General features: G+C 35.3%; 1 protein-coding gene, 1 long non-coding RNA gene and 1 pseudogene across 11 annotated transcripts in view; 1 reads left to right on the top strand and 2 right to left on the bottom strand.

The window, feature by feature from the left end:
- The window catches only part of PDE4D (phosphodiesterase 4D), a 1,400,346-nt gene that overhangs the window by 417,548 nt on the left and 968,138 nt on the right, over positions 1–14,660 (top strand). The window lies entirely within an intron of this gene.
- LOC111094478 overlaps positions 1–14,660 on the bottom strand; it is a 113,305-nt gene that overhangs the window by 69,157 nt on the left and 29,488 nt on the right. The gene's annotated exons all lie outside the window — the stretch shown is intronic.
- LOC119870247 lies at positions 13,150–13,813 on the bottom strand (annotated as a pseudogene).

Here is a 14,660-nt window from a genome sequence, read left to right as displayed (position 1 = left end):
ACACATAATATCACCTATACCAATAATATATAATTGGTCATTCTGCTTTTTATTACCTCATACCCTAAATGCCAATTTGAATGATTAAGAACATGGATAAAATGTCCATGAAGTGTAAGGCTCTGCGTAATAGTTGGATATAATCAAAATGAGAGCTGATTAATTCATTTGGTCAAAGTTACAATAAAATAAATGACATGGAATGTAGCTGTACGCAACTTTAATTAGGATATTGTCATTCTGTGTCCAAAGGTGGAGTCTTCAGCCACCCAGCAGGCTCATCAGCATTTACCTTTTATTAACAGAAAAAAATGGATGAGAGGGTAAAGACAGATGATGACGTCTCACTTCACTATGAAAAAAGCAGGCTGCAGCTTGTGTTCTGCTGGTGACATTAGCACGTTTGTCCTTTTATACAATACACTTGTACCAAAAAAGAGGTATTGATTCCTGTGTGTGTGTATGGTGAACTATGTCTTTATATTAGAAAAAATCAAAGAGAATTATGCTTAGATTCTAATAAAATAGGAAATTTGTGGCTGATAGAAGCTACAGATTGGTAAATGAATCCAGTGTTGTACTTTGTGAAATTTAAGGAATTCACCTCAAGAAGTAAAGACAGGTAACTTCAAAGAGGACCTGTTTGCGGTTTGGTGAATAGAGTGGATTAGGCATTCAAAATCTATTTCTAAATGAATGATAAAATATAGCACTTAAAATATAATCAGAGTTTATTTTCTACAACATATATAGTATGTTCCAGGATATTAAGTGTGGCCGCCTGAACCACCATCGTGCTGCATCTGGTTGTTTGTCATCATCCAAAAGACAATGAAGAAACTTCAATACAGTGGTATAATTCCTCAGGGTATAATTTTACTGCTGAAGAAAGGACATCTGTAGGTTTTTGATAAGCCTAGAAAGTGTCTTAAAATCAGAAATTGTACAGAATTATTTTGGTGTGGATTAAACTAAATACACAGGATTACATGGTTTCGGGGTCAGAGACATCTTAGACAATCATGCCAAGATGATTATAGTATATAGGCTTTTTAAAAAATAGGTATGACTTGCAAGAAAAATGTGGAACCTACTAATTCTTCCTCAATCTTCAAAATAATGGTGATATATATCATTTATATTTCATTTTGATTGTTTAACTTTTGTGTATCAATTTGTATAATACTAAAAGTAGTCATCTTAAGATATTGTAGTGTTCTATATGTTAACTATACTGTAATTAAAATAAAATAAAAAAAGATCTTTTAGTAGTATTTAAGAAATCCCTTTAAGACTGAAAACATGTCAGAATAAAATCTTGCCATTTATATTCCATACTTTGGTACTAGCTTTGATTTCTTCAAGTGAAAATTAATGTACCTAAAAAGGTTAGGAGTCCTGTGCTTTCAGAATGTGCTGTCTCTTTTATAATATTCATTTAATTTAATTAATTGTTTTTGGAATTATTTGTCTAAAATCTGTATTCTCCCTTTCACTAGAAGCTTTATCAAGGTAGAGAGCATTGTTCACTCTTGAATTTTTGAGACATAGCATAGCCATTGGCATAAAATAGTAATAATAAATATTAATAGGACCAATGAATGAGTAAATCAATGAATAAATAAATGGGCTTAGAGTAGAAGATGTGCTATTAGTGAGAGCCAATGATAAATTTATAAATTAATCTCTAATTTTAAGCTAAGACAAATTAGGGACAATTTATGAAACTTAAAACTTTATGTAAAGATCTCTTGCATATAAAATGGAAATAAAAATGCTCATCCTTTATTTCTCTGTTGAAATGTTATGAGAATAGCTTGGAAAAATGTTCAACTAAGCTTTTTAGTTCTACACTTTTTACATCTATTAAAAGTGAATTTGTAGGCACTAAACATTTTAATTTATAATGCTTATAATATTCTCTGACTCCCTAAGCTTTAGGATTTTATAATTGCTTTCTCTTTCCCCATCCCTACCCACAAAATGGCATTAACATGATTATATTCCTGCTTTGGTTTTTTACTATGACAGAAGACCCTAAATAATATCCTATCTGAATTAACGTAGCATGCAGGTAATTGAAGTACATTGGATTTTTCTGGCCTCAGATAATACCTCACAGTGAATTTCCATCCTTGAAACCAAAGATGACATTAAGGTTTATCATAAATTAAAATATTTAGACATAGTATATACATTTTGGATTTCTGCTTCATGTCCTCTGTGTCTCTCCTTCTTGTCCTCACCCTAAAGGAATGAATGAAATTCTAAGACCATTTATAAACAAAACACTGTTTGGTTTGAGTAAACCCTGAAGTGTCCAAGTTGGGGATCATTTTCTGGATTGAATTCATTTACGCAAGTTAGGCACCCAGGCCTGTGAGGACATGAGGGTAACTAGGCAACAAAAGCTCTTGCTTGGTCTCTTTGATGGGGTAACAACACTGACTTCAGTGTTATGTCATAAAGGAGACAGGATTTCTTCATTTTTTCCCCCTAGAATTCCAAGAATTTTTTGAATTCCCCGATGTTCTTTTAACAAGATATTAAAGTATGAATATATATTCCCTTTTGGATATATTCATGAGAGTTTGCAGAGAAAGTTGAATAAATGATTAGGTTAATGGCCAGTGTAAATTTACCAACACCTTTCCCTATCTCATCAGCCACACTGTTTGAGTTACTGTGATGCACTCTGCTGATGAGCATATACCCTTCTTTATCAAATACAGGAATTACCATATGTCAGGGGACCCGATGTTGCTGAAAAGAGAACTTCCTTGTGATACCTTGAAGTGCTGATAGGTGTGTTAAATTATCATGTGCTAAGTGTCCATATAAGAATATGTGCATGAATAGTAAGACATTTGCACCTGACTGCAGTGATAACCCATGATTTGAAATATATGTATTTATCTTATGACTTTGCATTTGATTTCTCATAGTTTCTTTGAAAACTAGCAAAAATTCTGTCAGGTTCACATAAATACATTTGTTGCATATCAAACAAAAATGAATATGATACTTTCAAGTAACGATGAGAGTTGATGACTGTGATATTTCCAGTCAAATTCTATTTTGTAACTCATCAGTCAATGTCTTATATTGTTGGTGGCTATTAAATTCTGTAGGCCTAAGCAAACTAAGAAGGATATAACTAATTTTACTGCTGCATAACTTTAAAAATTAGATTGAATATCTTGGGAATGATATGTGGCACTGGCAGAAAAGCCAGTGGTAGGGATATTAGACAGCCAAAGACTTTCTTGTGCCAAGCCCCATGCTTGGGAGGCCCACATGGTACCACTTAGATGCCCTTTGCAATGCAGTTGTGGAAATGAGCCTTTCTGGGCTCTTCCTTCCCAAGAGCTGAGTGAGTCATTTGATATGATTATTAGACCCTCTCTGTTGAAGAGCAGAGGTGGCCACACTAAACTCTTGTCATTGAAGAAGGGCTCACTACATTATTTTCATGAATCTAATTCATTATACAGACCATCATATTGTTTGGACAATCCTTAGGTATGTCTAGATTATATTATTATATTTAATTTTTGAAAAGACTCAGTATAACCTGATGGAAGGAAGAGGAAAATCACAATCACACAGGATTTGGCTCCTGGTTGTCACAGTGAATCTCACTATGAACATGGGCAAGTGATTTTATTGCTCTGAGCCTTATTTTCTTCATCTGTAAAATAGTGATAACGGTCTCTCTCCAAGAAACTTAAAGTAAGCATTAATTGTGTTAATGCATGTAAAAAAGACTTGCAGAGGCCCTGCCTCCAGTAGGTGCCCAGTAAACTACTACTCAGGCTGATAATTTAATCAGTAGGCTGACATTTGCACATTATGGCTTTCCAGAATGTTTTCCTGGGACCACGTGGAACTCTCTTGGTTATACAGTTGTGATGGCTCCAGGACTATGTCTGGAATCCAATCTGATTGCTCGATGCCCTGATGTACAAGTTCTTAAATATTTTAAATATCATCTTTAATCATTGCCATATTGCAGAGAGGCAGAGAAAGAGTTATGGGATGCAATGCATGTAAAGCATCTAGTGTCATGAATTATGTGTAGTAATGATAGATATTATCATAACTTTTATTACCTCCCATGGTAGGCTGAATAATGGCTCCCAAAATATGTCCATATTCTAATATATTCATGAATATATTACCTTACATGGCAAAAAGGACTTTACAGATATGATTAATTTAAGGATCTTGGGATGGGAGAGGATGCTCAATGATTCAGCGAGGCCTTAAATATAATCAAAATAGGCCTTTTGTAAGAGAGACAAAGAGGTAAGAGATGTAAGAAGGCACTGTGACAGCACAAGTAGAAATTGGTGTGGTGTGGCCACAAGCCAAGGAGTGTTGGTAGCCTCTAGAAGCTATGAGATGTACAGATTACCCCCTGGCATCTACAGAAAGAAACAAGCCTGCCAAAATCTTACTTTTAGCTCTATAAAACTTATTTTGGATTTCTGACCCCCAAAGTATAAGAGAATAAATATGTGCTGTTTTAAGCCACTAAGTTGTGGTAATTGGTTGTGGAGGCAATGGGAAACCTATACATTTCCCATCCATAACCCTATTTCTAAAAGTTGAACTCATAACCAGCCCCCGAAACTCTCCTTCACCTACATGATTTTTGTTTTTGTTTTTGCATATAGGCTCTTCTTACCCACTCCTACCCCTCCCACAATATTACCCTTTTGACATCTTCTCCACCTAAAGTATTCTTATGTATCCTCTGAAAGACCAGTTTGTAAGATAAAGTCTGCTAGTAAAGAAAGTAGCCTTAAGACTTCTTTGAAACCTTGTAGTCCTTTACCTATAACTCATGAAAAGGATTGTGAGATAACAATATATATTATTTTTATTTCATCCAAGAATGATACCCTAGACATACTTTTAGTGGAGAAAATCAGAAAAATTTTTAATCCCATGTGCCTATTGCCAAATTTCTCTCTGTGCTGTACTTTCACCACATGACTTCTAGAAGTTGTATTGATAACTGGGATGTGACATGTTCCTTCGACTCATCCAGATGGTGTGAAAATGCTTCCCTCCAGAAAGCCCACATGGATTTGCAACATGCTAAGGGACAGACTTTCTAAGTAGTCAGGGTGTCATCAAAAATGAAGGGCACAAAAAAAAAAAATGAAGGGCACCTCAGCCTGTGAGATGGGTAAAATTAACTAATACTGAGATTAATAGTTAAGGCTTATGACAATTACTTAACTAGTGAGATCTTAGAGCTAGCTAATATAATTTACTCTTTATTATGGTAAAAAATACACAACATAAAATTTACCATTTTCTTCACTATTTTATTAGAGTATGTTTTGAGTTCCTGAATGTAGGAATGGTAGGATAACCAAGAAAAACTATTTCATGTAGAACCATCAATAGTAACTTTGTAAGAGAGGTTTGAATGTCTTTTCTTTGAAATTCCTACTGCAAAACTCTTCAAAACCTGAAATGATCACTGGTAGTTATCAAACACTGGTGATAAATCGCTGAGGATTTTTATGTTTTGGTTCCCAGTATATAACCAAAGAGAATTTTGACAGTGAAAGGAAATGCTGACAGTCTCTCAAGGAAAATTGGTGCTTCACCAAAATAGCACAGATGAAAAGTGAGACACTTTACCAGTGATGTGTAGATCTCAGTGGATATAAACTCAGTTAAAAGTATACTGGGAGGGAGAGACTTTGGGCAGACCTTTACCTAGATATTTGTTTTGGGAAACCTGGAGATAATTTCTAATCACAATAGCACTGTCATAGGAGTCAGAGACTTGATACACAGATATTTTATTTGGCAGTAGCAACTATGGCTTACTCACAGAATGTTGCTAAATGAAGTTTTCTGCTTTAAATTACATATTAAGTTTCTACCTGCAAAGACAAATATTTTAGAAGAAGAAGAACTGCCTGTCTTTAAAATATGCAATATGGATTTCAAAGACAGATGTAGTTCTTCTGTTTGAGGAATTCTGAATAGCAATAAAGTTTAACAAGCTTATGTGCCATCTTTTGCTTAACATGCTCACCTAAAAAGGACTTGTGACAAAGTAGCCTGGAGGGGTGGGGATAATATGTTTTAAATGACTGCTGTGTGGAAAGCTATATGGCAGGTGCTTCACATATGTTATCTCATTCGATTCTCAAAACTATCTTATACAGTAAATTATCCATACTATACCAGCTCAGAAGATCCAGCTCAGAGAGGTTAAATGACTTCCCTAGAAGGGGGGCAATTTGAACACATGTCTGTACTATTCTAAAGCTCACAGTGTGTTCTGTATGATACCAAACTAACATATTATGGGAATGAGCATCTTTTTCATTGAGAACAAATGAGTATACACTGTCTTACCCTTTTTAGTTTTGGAATGGCTCAGAAAATAGAGTGTTTTGATGTCATCAGCGAGAAATTAAAAATACTGTAATTCTACAGATAAGAACATGATAGAGAAGTAGAAATTATGAGGTTAAGTTTTACCAAAGTAAAAAGCCTGAATTATTCAGTGTTACTGTACACATTTACCAAATGAAATGAATAAATGTCAACTTACTACAGCCTAAGAATAGATTTATATTCTCTCCAATAAATCATTAGTTCCTTTGGCCATTATATTCATCAGAGTCATCATATTTCTTAAATACAGCTTAATCTATAATAAGATTTTACTGTATGTCTCTGAATTACCAAATTCTATTTCCAAAGCTCTATTAAAAAGATCATTTATAATGTCTTTCACTAACTAGCTGATAATAAAACACTTCCTTAGATAATAGCTAGAAAGTAAAGGTGATTTTTATTATTACTTACAATTTGCTTTAACTTCACTGTTAGTATATAGTATATTTCTTATATATGCAATTATATCCGGTTTTGAGCATTTTGTCTAAGGACTACATAATTCCAGTTATTGCAACTGGTAGTGAATGACATACAATTTCCCTCTCTTATTGTTTGATATACTTTTTGCTTTTATCTATCCTCATTATAGATCCAGATTTGGCATAATTTGGATGAGTATTTTAGTATTACTATAAATATCACACTTTTTAAATGTGGAATTTCACTTAAAAAGCTCAGTGGTTTAGCAGCAGGTAAGAAGTTAGATTTAAATAGCATACATAAACTTTTCTTTTTTCACGAGGCAGAGTGAGCTGACTGAAATATACTTGGTTTTGACTCAAACACAGATTTAGAGGAAGAATGTACATGTCAATTATCCCTGCGTTTCTCAGTACTGCTGTTCTGAATCTCTGCAGCAGCCTGTTGGCTTGCTCCATTTTTTTTTTTGTTTTGTTTTTTGGCTTCTGTATTTTCATTACACTTATTTTGAATTACGTACAATGTCAGGATGTGGTGGGAACTGATAGGGTAGAGAAATAGAGGGAAGGAAATAGCCCCTGTAATGTTTAATTTCCTTTAAGATCTATTTGCTACATGAAACACACTAAAAAATTTTATTTATAATTAATGTTTGTTAAAAGGTTTCTTCTGGTATCTATGGAATAAAAAGCAGAGTTTCTTTAATCATGGTTGATAATCTTCCTACCTGCTTCCCCAAATAAATTTCAAAAGATACTAAAGATGTCAAGGAAGATACATATCTCTGAATATAAGGAAATATTTTCTTTTTCAGAAATAAAATGTAAAGGACTCGGAGTTGTCCATTAAATGTTTATGTTCTACATTATTTTATAATAATTTCGACAAAAGCATTGGATTTTAATATGCCACATTATCTATAAATAGGATTGTGGACCATATTTATTTGAAAAATTATATAGTTGTTTTAGTTTTAGTTTATGTAGATTCCAAATTTGAGTAGACATTATTTTTCATCTGAATATGGGAACAAATGTTTTGCTGCAAAACTTACAGTTTTCAGCTCTTCTGATCCTCAATATCAACCTATTCTTTGAGTACAGTTTGGCTCATGGTTATTGAAGGGAAGTCTGTGCAGTTAGGGCTTTAGGACAGAGGAATTAATTAGATTATTTGCTCTTTATTTTTGCCCAAGGCTTCCACCAAGTGCTTTAGATATTAATGGATGATGATTGGGATGATTATATAACCTCACTTTATGTTCTAAGAGCAGCTTGGTGCCCACATTTAGATTGATTCAGGATTTTGGTAGTCAAACGTGGAAAATATAATTCACAGTGTGAAATATTTCCACATCACCAAGGATAATGCTGGGACTTCCATACCACTACCATCACACACAGCTCACCTCATGTACCACATCCTCACCACCTTACCTTCTTACCACCACCTCCACAACACTGTATCCTCATCTTGACTTCAACAGTCACCTTCACTTAACCTCATCTGTGCTATGGAAGAATTCTTCATGGATTGGCAATAGTCCTAGCCATCATAAAAATTTCAGTTTACTGGGAAGGACAGTTATGTACCGAACCAGTTATATTGGAAAGCAGAGTATTCTTAAAATACTAAGATAGAGCTATCAAGTACAATAGAAGCTTAGGGGAGGGAGAGAGTAATCTGGCTGGAGGTATTGGGGTAGATTTCATGGAGAAGTTGTCATAGGCTTGGCCTTGAAAGAAGGACAGGGGTTTATTTACTTGGCAAATTCAACCTGTGTTAAGTGTCCAGAATGCAGAGGTCATGGGAAGGGCATACTGGGTAGAGATAATATAGAGAGCAAAGCTCAGTGGTGACAAAAATACAGAGGCTATTGGTAGAATGTTGAGTCATGGAGAGTTTTTAATGCAAAGATTTGTTGGAGGAAAGGGGGTGGCTGAGGATTATAAACTAGAAACTGGAAACATCTGTCAGGGGCATTTTATGGAGTGTGCTCATTTTTTTAAAATTTCTATTTATTTATGATAGTCACAGAGAGAGAGAGAGGCAGAGACATAGGCAGAGGGAGAAGCAGGCTCCATGCACCGGGAGCCTGACATGGGATTCGATTCCGGGTCTCCAGGATCGCGCCCTGGGCCAAAGGCAGGCGCCAAATCACTGCGCCACCCAGGGATGAGGGTGCTCATTTTTATGCTCGGAGATTGGGATTACTTTCTGCAGTCATTGGCAACCATGGAAAGTTTTGAGTTGAGTGAAATGAACAAAGCTATGATTTAGGGACAGATGGATTGAAGGGAGGAAACAATTATACCAATGAAGACCATTTAGAAACATTTAACAATAATTTAGCAAGCAATGAGGGACATTGGTAGTGGATATAGAAACAAAGGGTCAGATTTGAAGTATATGCCAATGTGCGTGTTGAGAGGAAAGGAAGAAATACAGAAGATAGAGGAAAGAGACAAAGAGAATTCCTGGGATGGTACCAGCCTGACTAAAATAAGGAACAGAGAAAGAGGATCTGTCTCTGAGGAACGATGATGTGTTTGGGCAGACAGAGCATGAACACCGAGAGGAATATTTAAGGATTCTCCGCTTAGAAGTTAATAACCGTTGAGGACATGATATTATCAGGGATAGAATACAGAGCACAGATTATCAGAATTTTCCAACATATTCACATATCCAGAATAACAGAGAAGACTAAATTTTTAATCCAGATTATTTGGAGGCATAGTTCAAAGTGCAACATTTCTGGGCAGCCCTGGCGGCGCAGCGGTTTAGCGCCGCCTGCAGCCCGGGGCGTGATCCTGGAGACCCTGGATTGAGTCCCACGTCAGGCTCTCTGCATGGAGCCTGCTTCTCCCTCTGCTTGTGTCTCTGCCTCTCTCTCTCATTCTGTGTGTTTCTCTATGAATAAATAAATAAAATCTTAAAAAAACAAAACAAAAAAAAACAAAGTGCAACATTTCCTTAGTAATCGTGTGTTTTATTTTTTAAATGTGTAGATTCTGTATTCTACTCTGTTATCTAATCATGCTTAAATTTCTTCCTGATTCATTCATTAATGGGCAAGATTCTGCTATATTCATCTACTTAATCAACAATTCTTTGCTGAGTACCCAGTCTATACTAGACACCATTTCAGACACTAGCGATATGCCTATGATTGAAATAAAGCCTGTCTTGGAGCTTACAGTATAGTGAGAGGGAAACAGATTACAGGCAAGTAATTAAAAAAAATAGGATAGTTCAGAAAATAAGTACTATGATGGAAGTAAAACATGAAGTTTAGAGTGGTGGGGGGTGAGATGATATGGTTAAAGTAGCTTTTGAATAACTAGGAGGATACAGCTGAGTTAAGGCTTGGGCGGGGGTGGTCACTTGGGGGAGAAGTGACCTGAGAAAAATACTGCACGTGTAAAGACCTTTGGATATAAGGAAGCTACTACAGAGAAGAAAAAGAGGTCTAGGGAATTATGGTACAAAATGAATTGAAAGAATGAGCAGAGGCCTGGCAGACTGTGCCACAAAGTAGATTTTGTTTTAAATGCCCCAGCAAAATATCAAGGACTTTAAACAAGGTGATTAATGATCTGATGGAGATTTTTAAATGATTTCTTTGCCTGCTGTGTGGAAAATGGGTTGTATAGGGGCCAGAAATAAAAACTGGGAAAACAGCTGAAGAGAATGACTCATCAGTCATGAATTCATGTAGACGTTGAGGGAAAGTGATAACCAAAAGATAAGGCCTGAAATTTTATCCATTGAATTTATCACTTTCACATATGAATTGGAGTGAATTAAAGACAGCAAATCACATCCACTGAGTTTAGCTTATCTGTACTTTTTCTTCTTGGTGTTGCCTTATTCTTTGGAAGCAAATTCACAAATACATGTGGGCACTCAAATAATTTTTAAAGGCACTAATGAGCTGTATATAGGGAATCCCATAGGAGAAACAAGCCAGAATCACAAATGGAAACATAATGCCATGTTGTCAGGCCATTCTTGCCAAAAATTTCAATGACTTCATCTACTTGCTGAGTTGTTGGCTCACTTGTCTACTTGCCTAGTAAGGGATAAAAAGAGTTTCTGATCCACTGGCTAGGTTTTTTTTTTTTTATTTTTTATACTCCCATGGAAATAGTAAAAAAGGGCATTTTCAATTAAGAAATACAAATAATGATCTTTTTTGAGACTGATGCTGTCATTTTTGTCACATGTAAATAAGGGGAGTCTCAAATTATTCACATTATGACATCTCCATTCAACTAGCCAAACTTCTATACTATGTTATAATTTGTCACACTCTGTGAAAACCATCACCGCAATTTTACCTAAAAATGGTTGAATGAGGGTGTTCAGACCTTGGGGGGAAATTGGATCAATACATAATCCCATGTGACCCAATTTGTTAGAAGTAGGAAAAATAAATGAACTAATAATACTTAGGATTTTTTAAAAAATTATGATGGCTTTTTTATTCCCAAGGAAATAATTTGTGGTTGAATTAGAAAACTCTAGGAATACTGTTTTTTGTTTGCTTGAGCAAGAATGCATCTAGTGGTAGTATAAGCTTTCTTATTCTCTTATTTTATTACAATTTTATCTAAAATAATGAACATTAAAAATGCTGCATTTTGCAAAATTATCTAGTTTTACTAAGTTGTTGGATGCCCTGAGAAAAATCAAGGAAAATAAAACAAACAAAAATTTTTGAAGCAGTTTCTTGGCAAATGTAAATATTCTAAGGATAAAACTATGTCTACTTTATCCAGGGTGAAATTCCCAGGATCTAGGATAGCATTAGGTGCAAAGAGAGCTCAAATATGTATATATTTTTTTTCTGAAAAAAAATTGTATTACTATTATATTCATCCAGCTCAAGTCATTCATCCAATCTTACACAATATGGCATGATTAAAAGTAGCCCAAATTTAATAACCAAACTATATATTAGTGAATCTCCTTTCCTATTTAACATTTTAACATTCTTCTGATACCAATTTTCTTACCAAATGGAATCAACAAACCAAATTTTTAGAAACTGCACAACAGTGACTAATACCCTGCAAACCAAATAATTAGGTTTACAGAAAATTCTGGGAGGAGCAGTGAGAGAAAATACTGAGAATATCAGTTAATATGCATGTAAAGCTTGCCCATTTTATTCATGATTCTGATAGTGCACTCTAAAGCAGTTTTCCAGAAGTTGATTTGCTGGGTAATACAAATAAACCTTGAGACGAAACTCTTTGTAACTGTTCTCTTCTAGATGTGGTTGACATAGGCTTAGTCATATTTAATCTACTTTCACATATATATCCCCAAAAGATCTAGTCTGTGCCAGGGATCACATAAATCTGGAGTAAAAACATTTGGAGTTGCTTACTACTGTATGCCAAGTACTTTCCCCATCTTATTTCTATTTTTCTCAAAATTTTCTATTTCAAACATATAACTAGAGCTCATTTTTTTCAGACACCAAGTGGGTTATTTTATGCAAAAGGAAGTTTTTGACAACAAACCTTCCCAATCTGACAATTTAGTTGCAAAGAAAAATCTTCATATTTATAGCCTCTGTTTTCAATTGATTAAAGAGAAACCAACAATCCTATCTCATTACTATGACAAGCCCTAACTGAGAAAGTGTCTTACTTTGGTTAACTTTAAACAATTCAAGCTCAGGTTACTTTCACAGATGATTAACTATTAAAATTACTTGTACAAATGTGAAGCCAAATTTTTCCTTAGGGGAAGGGAAATGGAAAGGTAAAAGTGAATGAAGAAAATGCAAAATGGTGCACAGAGTATAGAAAGCTGTGTGTTCAGTATATGATTTTGGTCATTTTTCACAATGCAGTGGATATTTTCTTGTATCTCTTACTATGCCTATAACAAAAGGCAGTGCTAAAAAATATATAAATGAATAAAGACAGTGCTAACCCTATAAATCAAAGCAAATTTGATAAAACATTCATTTTCTTTTTTTTATTTTAAAAATTTTTTTTAAACATTCATTTTCAGGTTTCATATATAAATGCATTTCTAATTATAAAGTTTCTATGATATATTTGCATGTTGTCCTAGACTAACATATAATACACAAACTCATGTAAATCTTCTATTATGCTCTTAATTTTTCCTAGATCTGACGTTATCTTCATAAATATTCAATTAAACCATAAACAAAAGCAGTATAACTTTTGAATCTATCCAACTTTTATTTCTCTATTTTTTAAGATTTTATTTATTCATGACAGACAGAGAGAGAGGTAAAGACACAGGCAGAGGGAGAAGCAGACTCCATGCAGGGAGCCCGACGTGGGACTCGATCCTGGGACTCCAGGATCACACTCTGGGCTGAAGGCCGCACAAAACTGCTGAGCCACCCAGGCTGCCCTCTATCCAGCTTTTAAAGAAAGATAGATCACCAGCAATTCCATAAAACAGAAGGGGTATCAATCCCTTACTTTCTTTTGCTTTTTGTGTTCGTAGTTTGTAAAACATTAGAAGCTGACATGAGGTTTTTCTACATATTGTCCAAGAACTTGGTTTTCTGATTTTAACTTCTGATTTTCTTCCTTAACTGCATCTACTTTTGCAGAGAGATCTTCAAGTACATTGAAGTTTCAACACTTGATTAATAAGTCATCCTTTTCCTCCAGTTCCACTTGATTTTTAGCATCAACTGCATCCATGTTGGCATTCATCATCTTGGTTAACAAACTTTTGGGTCTTGGATATAAAATCCTTGATGAATTGTCTGCTTTTGGAGGAGCTGAGTGGGAGGGGTTGGGAGGACACCTCAGGCCGCAACACCTGACTGGCCTCAAAAATACTTTTTTAAGATTTTTATTTATTTATTTGGAGTAAAGAGAAAGAAAGCATGCACAAGTAGGTGGAGCACCAGAGGGAGAGAGAGAAGCAAGAAGCAGACTCTGTGCTGAGCAGGGAACCCGACGTGGGGCTTGATCCCAGGACCCTGAGACCATGACCAGCAGAAGGCACTTAACCAAATGAGCCACCCAGGAGCCCCTATATTTTTTTAAAGATTGATTGATTGATTGATTGATTGATTGATTTATGATAGACATAGAGAGAGAGAGAGAGGCAGAGACACAGGAAGAGAGAGAAGCAGACTCCATGCAGGGAGCCTGACGTGGGACTCGATCCCGGGACTCTGGGATAGCGCCCTGGGCCAAAGGCAGGCGCTAAACCGCTGAGCCACCCAGGGATCCCCACCTCTATTTTTTGTTGAGTGAATAAAATCACTGGTTGCTGAAGCAGTCAGGGCCATCATGTGTTTGATGCATACTAGTGATTCAAAGGTTTGCCTAAGAGATTTGAGTCCAACATTTTTTCCTACTTAATACCATGCTAACTAAGATCCTTATATCTTGTTGAAAATTTTATCACCAGTTTTACCTTCAAGTACCCTGGCAAGTCACAGGCTTTGACAGACTACATTATCAGTGTAGATGACTAATAAAGTGATGCTATCTTTCATTTCTGTGTTTTCACCCTATAGGATATTAGGTAAAAATCCAATTTATTTTCAGATTCTTGATTATTCAATAATGCCTTTCCTTGTAAAAATACACTTTGTCATCTTGATTGCCTCTTTTTGAGTTAAAACAGATTCAACCCGCCCCACCCTGCCATGCTCCCTCAAATGGCCCTCATCTCAGGAGCTATGCCTCCCACAGTGATTCTGAAGCTAGCTTTGATGATACTTCAAGTAATTTTTTTTCTCTGTTTGTTTGTTTTTTAAGCATTCCTCAAAGCCAGGATTT

This window comes from Canis lupus, chromosome 2 (genome assembly GCF_011100685.1).
Source record: "Canis lupus familiaris isolate Mischka breed German Shepherd chromosome 2, alternate assembly UU_Cfam_GSD_1.0, whole genome shotgun sequence".
Lineage (NCBI taxonomy): Eukaryota > Metazoa > Chordata > Mammalia > Carnivora > Canidae > Canis > Canis lupus.
The sequence above is the reverse complement of the archived record's forward strand: the minus strand, read 5'-3'. Positions and strand labels throughout refer to the sequence as shown.